The following is a 12,315-nucleotide window of genomic DNA, read 5'->3' as shown; positions in this document are numbered from 1 at the left end:
TTCTAAAGATAAATTCAGTAGAATGTTTTAAAGCAGGACACGTTTGGTATAAAAATGGCACTTGATTTATTTATTTTTTTTTTGTAAGGGTTATTTCTGAACAGAGATGAAAAATTAGAAAGCAAAAAAGGCTTTTTAAAATCTGTTCACCACTTTTGGGTTGGCAAGCACTGTGCTTCCTATGGGCATGGGTTTGCTGAAATACCACATGGACTTTTAACACCTTTGTTGGCTTATAGTTGTGGAAGATGAATTGAATGAGAATACCAGTTGATAGCTAAATAACTATTTTTTTAATCCATTTCCCTAAAATCAGAAGAATTCCCTGCCTCTTTGCAGGGGACTCTAGTTAAATATAATTGTAATCTTTCAAAATATCTGGTGTCAACCACTTTATGAGAAACACAACATACTGGGAATTTTAATGGAAGAAAGAATTTTGTATTGGAATAAACTAAAGTTTCACATGACCTATTTCACTAATAATGATAGGAAAAAGGAGTAAAGAGAGGAAAGAAGGAAAAGAGAGAGCGAGGGAGGAAGGGAAAGAAACGGAAATAGAAGGAAAGGATTAATGGGTTTATGAATAAATAAGTATTTTTCAAATGTAACCCTGTCTTCATTATGAAATCTGTGTGAGGTTGACTCTCCCTTCTATTTTTATAGAAGCTCTAACTCACCCTTTCAGTATCTTATTGCATCCCTAGTAATTATTAGTATCATCAGTCTTTACTCAATAAATATTTATTGAACAACTACTACATGTTGGGTACTGGGCTGATGACTGACAATACTTCCATAAGCAAAAGGAACAAAAAGACATGTTTCAGGAATAGTGAAGTGAGGAAAAGGAAAGTGAGCTCAAAGTCTGTGAAGAGGAAGAAATGAGTGAAAAAGTGACTGGAGGGATATGCTGGTATTTGGAAAGTGCTACAGCACCTCTCATTGCACTTTCCAGGACTTCAGTACAAGTATCTGTTCTTTTACCTCTAACTCACAAATCAAAGCAATTTCCAAAGCCTGATAAACACAGCAATTTACATTTAGGTACACATCCTACACAGGAGGATACATTTCTGTCTTTTTGATGATCCAGGAATATTATGTTAGTGATGCCACTCACATCAAGGACCAGAATACCTCTCTATTATTTTCCTGCCTTGTGCTCTAATTTCCTCTAAGTCTTTTCACCTGGGGAAAATGTGTGGCTAATAAGGAGCTAAGGATGTTTCAGAATCTCGCTACAATCAGTAACACATAGTCCTACTGCCATTTGGGTATTTAGAGGACTAGCATGTTTCTTTACAGATTAAGGATTATTGCTTTTCTCGAGTCACAGCATATGCTTTTTATTCTAACACTTGACATTTTGCCCTGAAATGTTTCACCTTCTGCGATGGGTATGTGATTCATTCCACTGACTTTCCAGTTGATTCATTATTTGGGGGCTTTCTTCTTACTATTGCTTCCAGCGAGGCCACATTGAGCAACACATACCAAGATTTTGGAGCTTGACATTAGCAGATTTAAAAATAAATGTAACAGCTGGACTAAGACATATTAAAACTGAAGATAGGCAACTTTTAAAATCTCTTTGAGGCTTAGCTTTCTAATAGGTGGCATAGGTCTCAGAATAACTCACTAAATGGTAATGAAGATTAAAAGACACATTTAGGGCTTTCTAAAAAGACAGTGATTTTAAAGCCAAAAAGAAATTTTTGATAGATTTGACAGTATAAGAACTAAAACAACATCATTTAAAAACTAAATGGTAGTATGTTAGAATAAAACATACTAACAAATATAAAATTTGAATTATCAAGTAAGATATCAAAATAATTCTAGCAAATAAAAATAAAACTAATCTAATGGAAAAAATGGTCAAAAGATAGGAATAAGCATGTGACCAAGGTTGAATGAAAGAGTGCCAATACACAGAGAAAAAAATTGCTCCAAAGCACTAGCTATCAGTAAAATGCTATAGATAAAGTACCTTTGGATTGCTAAAATGAAAGAGGCTGATAATTCTCAATTTTTAGAAGATGCAACTGCACCTTCCCACTCCCTGTTGGTTGAAGTATAATTGTTTATACCACTTGAATGGATAGTTGTCACTTTATCAAAAAATTTTTAAGTGCACCTTGTTTTGCAAACAGCCATTCCAGTTTCAGAAATTCCATTACAATAGGCATGTCTCCACATATACAAAAGTCAATCCACAAAGCTGTATAAAGACAACACTCTTTATGATAGCACAATAATAGAGACAAATATTTATTAATGGAAAAGTAGTTAATAATAGAACATTTCAGAATACTACATAGACATTATAAAGAATAAATTGAACCACTTCCCAGGTGGCACAGTGGTAAAGAATCTGCCTACAATGCAGGAGACAAAGGAGACCAGATTTGATCTTTGGATTGGGAAGGTCTTCTGGAGAAGGAAATGGTAACCCACTCCAGTATTCTTGCCTAGAAAATCCCATGGACAGAGGAGCCTGGAGGGCTACAGTTCTTGAGTTGGCAAAGAGTCAGACATGAAAGAAGTCTTTGGAACAATGAGAATTATTTGTATTTTTCTCACTTTTAGGTTAAGACTAATACACTGGAACTAACGTTTTATTGACATGAGAAAGAATCATGAAACATTGCTAATGCTTCTCACTTCATTTCTATGTTGCAATTAGGATTCTCAGTATACCCATAATTTGTCTCAGCCACATTAATCAATGAAGCACTTCTTCCTTGTTTTTCTTTATGTGTCTTCTCCCCGTTTCCTTCCCTTCATTTTCCTCCTCTCCTACTGCTCTCTGACTCTCCTTCCAGATGACTCTAGATTTGCTCTCGTGACTGCTCCCCCACTGTTTACCCCCTTCCTGCCACCAGAGATACTGCCCAGGTGCAGCCCCATCTGTCCCCGTGTGCCCCTCTCAGGACGCAGTAGTACACAGCGGTGTCTCTCAGGGTGACCTGGGGCAGGACCAAGGTGCTGGACTTTCTGTCTGAAGCTATGGTCAGAGAGGCCAGGCTGCTGTTCACTGTGCCTCGTAAGCCACGAATGACATACTGTGGACTCTGATTGGGATTTTGATGATACCAATGTATATAGTCATTTCCACCAATGGTAGGGTTTACATTTACAAGGCAGGTTTACATCCTCTCCTTCAGAACAATCCAAGGAGCTGGGCTGAGTGGTCTTAGCATCAATCACAGTCCCTGAGGGGTTAAGAAATCAAATTAACCCAGAGCACAAGTCAGTGTAATTCTATGGATCAAAGACATAAGCCTCCTGTAACTGTCTGGCCCTAACCCCTACTCCAGTGTTTCTACTTATGTCCTGCAAAAATATTGTTGATGTTCATTATTGGACTGCAAGGAAATCAAACCAGTTATCCCAAGGGAAATGAACCCTAAATATTCACTGGAGAGACTGATGCTGAAATTGAAGCTCCAATATTTTGTCCACCTGATGAGAAGTGCTGACCCATTGAAAAATACCCTGATTCTGGGAAAGAGTGAAGGCAAAAGGAGAAGGGGGCATCAGAGGATGAGATGGTTAAACAGCATCACCATCTCAGTGGACATGAATTTGAGCATACTCCAGGAGATAGTAGAGGACAGAGGAGCCTGGCATACTGACGTCCATTTGGTCGTAAAAAGTTGGATATGACTTAGCAACTGGACAACAACAAAATTATAGAGACCAAAGATACGTGGCAAGAATCAGAGATTCCATAGGCTTTGTTCCATGGGTCCTTGGCTTAATAAGCCCAGAGAATTCTTACAACCTACTTACTGCTAAGGACTCTTCTGGTGTTGTGGCTATGATTTAACCTGTCATGTAGAAGTCTGTCCTCTTTAGCAAACCCACAGATCACTTCTCAGTCCCATCACTGTGATGCTGAATACAGCTCAGGGAGGGGAGAGGAGAGTAAGTGACTCTTTGTGGCCCTTTGCCCTCAAGTCACCCCTTGTAGACACAGAACACTTACCCAAGGTCAGAAACATGCTTACTCCAGTCACCAGTCTCATACTTCAAGGACAAGCTAGGACCATGGGCTCAGAGCTCAAGCTTGTGTCTGATCCTTGGCTTGAGGAGGTTCCAGAGAACAGAGGCAACAGCTGTCAGTAAAAACTTACAACCAGCGCAGATACTGCTGTGTTGTTGGGACCTTCTCAGCCAATGATCAAGCAGTTCCTTATCTATGTCTTCCTCCCCAGTTTTAGTCATGTCCCCAAAAGATGGTGAAGCATCCCCAGCTCACAGTGAGATCACCTATAAAGTTTAAAGTCTGGCTCTGGATAAGGAACACCGATCACAATGATGTGTCTGTGCACAGTTAGTGGTCTTTCATTTGTTTCTTAAGAAACTGGCTGATGCTCCATGAAGCTTGAGGAACACAATGTTTAATCCCAGAAAAATGTACTGAGCTCTGTGTTGTAAAATGATGAAAATTTCCATCCACATTCCAGAAAATTAATAGGAGATTCAAAAGTAGGCAGTGATGTGCTCTGGGAGACAGGAAAAATTAATAACACTGAGACTAATAGCTACACATCCTAGAACTTGCAGCAGCTCTTGTGAGGGTTCTTGGAATCTTGCATCTATTGCCAACTAGGTAGACATTTTCCATGCATTTTTTCTTAATAAACTAACTGATTGACAGATGGTGTTCACCTCCTCCTTGAACAGCGGTCCTTAATCCTCATGTTCCCTATGCCGATGCTTGTGGATGTTGTGTAGCAAGGATGCTAAGGCAGAGGAATTGATAGAAATGAAGGAAAAAAAAAGTGGAGGTGGCATAGAGGTGGGTGTGAATGGTAGAAAGAGTTGGAGGAGGGATAAAAAGTTATCAGGAATAGAAAAGGGAAGGGATAATCAGAGCAGGGAAATGGGAAAGTACTTGGAAAGGGCTTAGGCTATTGGGCTAACCTGAATCCTTGACCACACACATTCAACAAGGGATAATAAAGCTCAAGTTGTCTAAAGAAGATGAAAGTATGTTACTTTTCCTTTTGGGGGGCACATCAATGGAAAATAAATTTCTGTTCCCTTCTCCCAGAAACACTGTTTTCAGATGAATCAGCCCCCTCTTGTGACTGAATAGAACTGCAGATCTAAATCCAAACAAAAAGTCAGCAAGCAACTTTTTGAAAAACCCCTCGAGTTTGCAGGTAAATGGGCTTCCCAGGTGGCATGAGTGGTAAAGAACTCACCTGCCAATGCAGGAGACTTAAGAGACCCAGGTTGATTCCCTGGATCAGTACGATCCCCTGGAGCAGGGCCCATGGCAACCCACTCCAATATTCTGCCTGGAAAATTCATTGTAAAGAGGAGCCTGGTGGGCTACAGTCCATGACTTGCAGAGTCAGACACGACTGAAGCATCTTAGCACACACTTCACACATCTTACCTGTAATACCTCTGTACTCATCTGTATTTTCTTGGTCCTAAACACTCCATGAAGGTGAAGGTGAAAATGAAGTCACTCAGTCTTGTCCGACTCTTTGCGACCCCACGGACTGTAGCCTACCAGGCTCTTCCATCCATGGGATTTTCCAGGCAAGAGTACTTCAGTGGGTTGCCATTTCCTTCTCCAAACCACTCCATAGAAGTGCTTTAATTATCTTTGACTGCTTTACTGCAGTCATATGCTTCTCATTCATTGATCTCTTTAAGTATTCATTTGTCTCTAACCTTCCTATATTTAAAATTTACTTCAAAGGCCATGAAACTCAATGTTTATAAGAGAGTTTGGTACACAGTAGACACTCAAGAATTACTTGTATCTTGAATGAGCCGATGAACCATTATTCATGAATTTAATGAAAAAAATTATGTTGAACAATTGTTTAAATTATTCTGAAAACAATCTTCCAATTTTATGGAATGCATGCCAAACAAAAGGCTCCAATAGTATAAACAGGAGGTTATTATTGTGAACAAAATGAACAGTAAATTGTGAAAAAAATGGACAATAAACAATAAATCCAAGTCTAGGATTGAGGAAAACTCTATTGAAGACGTGGGAGTAAATGTTATGGTAATCATGCTTTGTTCATTTAACAAACATTCATAAATGCTCAATGGAAGTCTTATTGTTGTTCAGTCACTCAGTCATGTCTGACTCTACGTGACCCCATGGACTGCAGCACAGCAGACTTCCCTGTCCTTCACTATCTCCAAGAGATTGCTCAAACTCATGTCCATTGTGTGGATGATGCCATCCAGTCATCTTGTCCTCTGTCACCCGCTTCTCCTCCTGCCCTCAATCTTTCCCAGCATCAGGGTCTTTTCAATGAGTCGGCTCTTCACACCAGGGGGTCAAAGTATTGGAGCTTCAGCATCAGTCTTTTGGATGAATATTCGGGTTGATTTCCTTTAGAATTGACTGGTTTGATATCCTTGTTGTCAAAGAAACTCTCAAAGGTCTTCTACAGCACCACAATTAGAAAGGCTTGATTCTTCGGCTCTCAGCCTCCTTGAGCGTCCAACTCTCACATCCATACATGACTACTGGAAAACCACAGCTTCAACTCTATGGACCTTTGTTGGCAAAGTGATCTCTCTGCTTTTTAATATGTTGTGTAGGTTTGTCATATCTTTCCTTCCAAGAAGCAAGTGTCTTTTAATATCATGGCTACAATCATCTTCCACATGATTTTGGAGCCTAAGAAAATAAAATCCGTGACTGCTTACACTTTTCCCCATCCATTTGCCATGAAGTGATGGGATCAGATGCCATGATCTTAGTTTTTTGAATGATGAGTTTTAAGTCAATTTGTCACTGTCCTCCTTCACCTCATCAAGAGGCTCTTTAGTTACTCTTCTCTTTCTGCCATTAGAGTGGTATTATCTGCATATTTGAGGTTCTTGGTGTTTCCCCTGGCAATCTTGATTCCAGCTTGTGATTCATCCAACCCAGCATTTCACACACAGTACATGTGTGATGTACTCTACATACAATTTAAATAAGCAGAGTGACAGTATACAGCCTTGATGTACTCCTTTCCCAATTTTGAACCAGTTTGTTGTTCCATGTCCAGTTCTAAGTGTTGCTTCTAAGTTCTAAGTGTTACCCTGAGGCAGGTAAGGTGTACTAGTATCCTATCTATCTAAGAATTTTCCAGTTTGTTGTGATCCACACATTCAAAGGCTTTAGTGTAGTCAGTGAAGCAGAGGTAGATGCTTTTCTGGAATTCCCTTGCTTTTCCTATGATCCAGTGAATGTTGGCAATTTGATTTCTGGTTCCTCTGCCTTTTCTAAATCCAACTTATACATTTGGAATTTCTCGGTTCACATACTGCTTAAGCCTACTTGAAGGATTTTGTGCATTACCTTGCTAATCTATGAAACGAGCTTCATTGTACGATAGTTTGAACATTCTTTGGTATTGTCTTTCTTTAGTATTGGAATGAAAACTAACATTTTCTACTCCTGTGACCATTGCTGAGTTTTCAAAATTTGCTGGCAGAATGAGTACAGCACTTTAACCGTATCATAATTTAGGATTTTAAAAGGTTAGCTGGAATTCCTTCATCTGCACTAGCTTTGTCTGCAATAATGCTTCCTAAGGCCCACTAGACTTCACACTCCAGGATGCCTGGCTCTAGGTGAGTGACCATCATGGTTATCTGGGTCATTGAGACCTTTTTTGTACAGTTTTTTTCTGTGTATTCTTGCCACCTCTTCTTAATCTCTTCTGCTTCTGTTAGATTCTTGCCATTTCTGTCCTTTTTTGTGCCCAACATTGCATGAAATGTTCCCTTGGTAACTCTAATTTTCTTGAAAAGGTCTATAGTCTTTCCCATTCTATTGTTCCCTGCTATTTCTTTGCATTGCTCACTTAAGAAAGATTTTTTTTAATTAATTAATTTATTTTTTTCAGTGGGTTTTGTCATACATTGACATGAAACAGCAATAGATTTACACGTATTCCCCATCCCGATCCCCCCCCCCCCCCCCCCCCTCTCCACCCTCTTCCTCTGGGTCTTCCCAGTGCACCAGGCCCGAGCACTTGTCTCATGCATCCCACCTGGGCTGGTGACCTGTTTCACCATAGATAATATACATGCTGTTCTTTCAAAACATCCCACCCTCACCTTCTCCCACAGAGTTCAAAAGTCTGTTCTGTACTTCTGTGTCTCTTTTTCTGTTTTGCATATAGGGTTGTCGTTACCATCTTTCTAAATTCCATATATATGTGTTAGTATCCTGTAATGTTCTTTATCTTTCTGGCTTACTTCACTCTGTATAATGGGCTCCAGTTTCATCCATCTCATTAGAACTGGTTCAAATGAATTCTTTTTAATGGCTGAGTAATATTCCATTGTGTATATGTACCACAGCTTTCTTATCATTCGTCTGCTGATGAGCATCTAGGTTGCTTCCATGTCCTGGCTATTATAAACAGTGCTGCAATGAACATTGGGGTACACGTGTCTCTTTCAGATCTGGTTTCCTCAGTGTGTATGCCCAGGAGTGGTATTGCTGGGTCATATGGCAGTTCTATTTCCAGTTTTTTAAGAAATCTCCACACTGTTCTCCATAGCGGCTGTACTAGTTTGCATTCCCACCAACAGTGTAAGAGGGTTCCCTTTTCTCCACACCCTCTCCAGCATTTATTGCTTGTAAACTTTTGGATAGCAGCCATCCTGACTGGCGTGTAATGGTACCTCATTGTGGTTTTGATTTGCATTTCTCTGATAATGAGTGATGTTGAGCATCTTTTCATGTGTTTATTAGCCATCTGTATGTCTTCTTTGGAGAAATGTCTGTTTAGTTCTTTGGCCCATTTTTTGATTGGCTCATTTATTTTACTGGAATTGAGCTGCAGGAGTTGCTTGTATATTTTTGAGATTAATCCTTTGTCTGTTTCTTCATTTGCTGTTATTTTCTCCCAATCTGAGGGCTGTCTTTTCACCTTACTTATAGTTTCCTTTGTAGTGCAAAAGCTTTTAAGTTTCATTAGGTCCCATTTGTTTAGTTTTGCTTTTATTTCCAATATTCTAGGAGGTGGGTCATAGAGGATCTTGCTGTGATTTATGTCGGAGAGTGTTTTGCCTATGTTCTCCTCTAGGAGTTTTATAGTTTCTGGTCTTACATTTAGATCTTTAATCCATTTTGAGTTTATTTTTGTGTATGGTGTTAGAAAGTGTTCTAGTTTCATTCTTTTTTTTTTTTTATATTACTTTGAAATGTCACTTTCTATTTATTTTCTTTTTTTTTTTTCTTTTTTTTTTTAATTTTTTTATTAGTTGGAGGCTAATTACTTCACAACATTTCAGTGGGTTTTGTCATACATTGATATGAATCAGCCATAGATTTACACTTATTCCCCATCCCGATCCCCCCTCCCATCTCCCTCTCCACCCGATTCCTCTGGGTCTTCCCAGTGCACCAGGCCGGAGCACTTGTCTCATGCATCCCACCTGGGCTGGTGATCTGTTTCACCATAGATAGTATACATGCTGTTCTTTTGAAACATCCCACCCTCACCTTCTCCCACAGAGTTCAAAAGTCTGTTCTGTATTTCTGTGTCTCTTTTTCTGTTTTGCATATAGGGTTATCGTTACCATCTTTCTAAATTCCATATATATGTGTTAGTATGCTGTAATGTTCTTTATCTTTCTGGCTTACTTCACTCTGTATAAGGGGCTCCAGTTTCATCCATCTCATTAGGACTGGTTCAAATGAATTCTTTTTGACGGCTGAGTAAAATTCCATGGTGTATATGTACCACAGCTTCCTTATCCATTCATCTGCTGATGGGCATCTAGGTTGCTTCCATGTCCTGGCTATTATAAACAGTGCTGCGATGAACATTGGGGTGCACGTGTCTCTTTCAGATCTGGTTTCCTCAGTGTGTATGCCCAGAAGTGGGATTGCTGGGTCATATGGCAGTTCTATTTCCAGTTTTTTAAGGAATCTCCACACTGTTTTCCATAGTGGCTGTACTAGTTTGCATTCCCACCAACAGTGTAAGAGGGTTCCCTTTTCTCCACAGCCTCTCCAGCATTTATTGCTTGTAGACTTTTGGATAGCAGCCATCCTGACTGGTGTGTAATGGTACCTCATTGTGGTTTTGATTTGCATTTCTCTAATAATGAGTGATGTTGAGCACCTTTTCATGTGTTTGTTAGCCATCTGTATGTCTTCTTTGGAGAAATGTCTGTTTAGTTCTTTGGCCCACTTTTTGATTGGGTCATTTATTTTTCTGGAATTGAGCTGCAGGAGTTGCTTGTATATTTTTGAGATTAATCCTTTGTCTGTTTCTTCATTTGCTATTATTTTCTCCCAATCTGACGGCTGTCTTTTCACCTTACTTATAGTTTCTTTTGTAGTGCAAAAGCTTTTAAGTTTCATTAGATTCCATTTGTTTAGTTTTGCTTTTATTTCCAATATTCTGGGAGGTGGGTCATAGAGGATCTTGCTGTGATTTATGTCGGAGAGTGTTTTGCCTATGTTCTCCTCTAGGAGTTTTATAGTTTCTGGTCTTACATTTAGATCTTTAATCCATTTTGAGTTTATTTTTGTGTATGGTGTTAGAAAGTGTTCTAGTTTCATTCTTTTGCAAGTGGTTGACCAGTTTTCCCAGCACCACTTGTTAAAGAGGTTGTCTTTTTTCCATTGTATATCCTTGCCTCCTTTGTCAAAGATAAGGTGTCCATAGGTTCGTGGATTTATCTCTGGGCTTTCTATTCTGTTCCATTGGTCTATATTTCTGTCTTTGTGCCAGTACCACACTGTCTTGATGACTGTGGCTTTGTAGTAGAGTCTGAAGTCAGGCAGGTTGATTCCTCCAGTTCCATTCTTCTTTTTCAAGATTACTTTGGCTATTCGAGGTTTTTTGTATTTCCATACAAATTGTGAAATTCTTTGGTCTAGTTCTGTGAAAAATACCGTTGGTAGCTTGATAGGGATTGCATTGAATCTATAGACTGCTTTGGGTAGAATAGCCATTTTGACAATATTGATTCTTCCAATCCATGAACACGGTATGTTTCTCCATCTGTTTGTGTCCTCTTTGATTTCTTTCATCAGTGTTTTATAGTTTTCTATGTATAGGTCTTTTGTTTCTTTAGGTAGATATACTCCTAAGTATTTTATTCTTTTTGTTGCAATGGTGAATGGTATTGTTTCCTTAATTTCTCTTTCTGTTTTTTCATTGTTAGTATATAGGAATGCAAGGGATTTCTGTGTGTTAATTTTATATCCTGCAACTTTACTATATTCATTGATTAGTTCTAGTAATTTTCTGGTAGAGTCTTTAGGGTTTTCTATATAGAGGATCATGTCATCTGCAAACAGTGAGAGTTTCACTTCTTCTTTTCCTATCTCGAGTCCTTTTACTTCTTTTTCTGCTCTGATTGCTGTGGCCAAAACTTCCAACACTATGTTGAACAGTAGTGGTGAGAGTGGGCACCCTTGTCTTGTTCCTGATTTCAGGGGAAATGCCTTCAATTTTTCACCATTGAGGGTGATGCTTGCTGTGGGTTTGTCATATATAGCTTTTATTATGTTGAGGTATGTTCCTTCTATTCCTGCTTTTTGGAGAGTTTTAATCATAAATGAGTGTTGAATTTTGTCAAAGGCTTTCTCTGCATCTATTGAGATAATCATATGGTTTTTATCTTTCAATTTGTTAATGTGGTGTATTACATTGATTGATTTGCGGATATTGAAGAATCCTTGCATTCCTGGGATAAAGCCCACTTGGTCGTGGTGTATGATTTTTTTAATATGTTGTTGGATTCTGTTTGCTAGAATTTTGTTAAGGATTTTTGCATCTATGTTCATCAGTGATATTGGCCTGTATTTTTCTTTTTTTGTGGCATCTTTGTCTGGCTTTGGAATTAGGGTGATGGTGGCCTCATAGAATGAGTTTGGAAGTTTACCTTCCTCTGCAATTTTCTGGAAGAGTTTGAGTAAGATAGGTGTTAGCTCTTCTCTAAATTTTTGGTAGAATTCAGCTGTGAAGCCATCTGGTCCTGGGCTTTTGTTTGCTGGTAGATTTTTGATTACAGTTTCGATTTCCTTGCCTGTGATGGGTCTGTTAAGATCTTCTATTTCTTCCTGGTTCAGTTTTGGAAGGTTATACTTTTCTAAAAATTTGTCCATTTCATCCAAGTTGTCCATTTTAGTGGCATAGAGCTGCTGGTAGTAGTCTCTTATGATCCTTTGTATTTCAGTGTTGTCTGTTGTGATCTCTCCATTTTCATTTCTAATTTTGTTAATTTGGTTCTTCTCTCTTTGTTTCTTAATGAGTCTTGCTAATGGTTTGTCAATTTTGTTTATTTTTTCAAAAAACC

At 38.8% G+C, this 12,315-nt stretch overlaps 1 pseudogene; it reads right to left on the bottom strand.

Annotated features, from left to right (window-relative positions):
* Positions 1-2,867: 2,867 nt before the first annotated feature.
* Positions 2,868-4,034, bottom strand: LOC122705832 (annotated as a pseudogene).
* Between the last annotated feature and the right edge of the window lie 8,281 nt (positions 4,035-12,315).

The sequence above is a fragment of the Cervus elaphus genome, chromosome 12 (genome assembly GCF_910594005.1).
Source record: "Cervus elaphus chromosome 12, mCerEla1.1, whole genome shotgun sequence".
NCBI lineage: Eukaryota > Metazoa > Chordata > Mammalia > Artiodactyla > Cervidae > Cervus > Cervus elaphus.
This window is presented reverse-complemented; position numbering and strand designations above follow the sequence as displayed.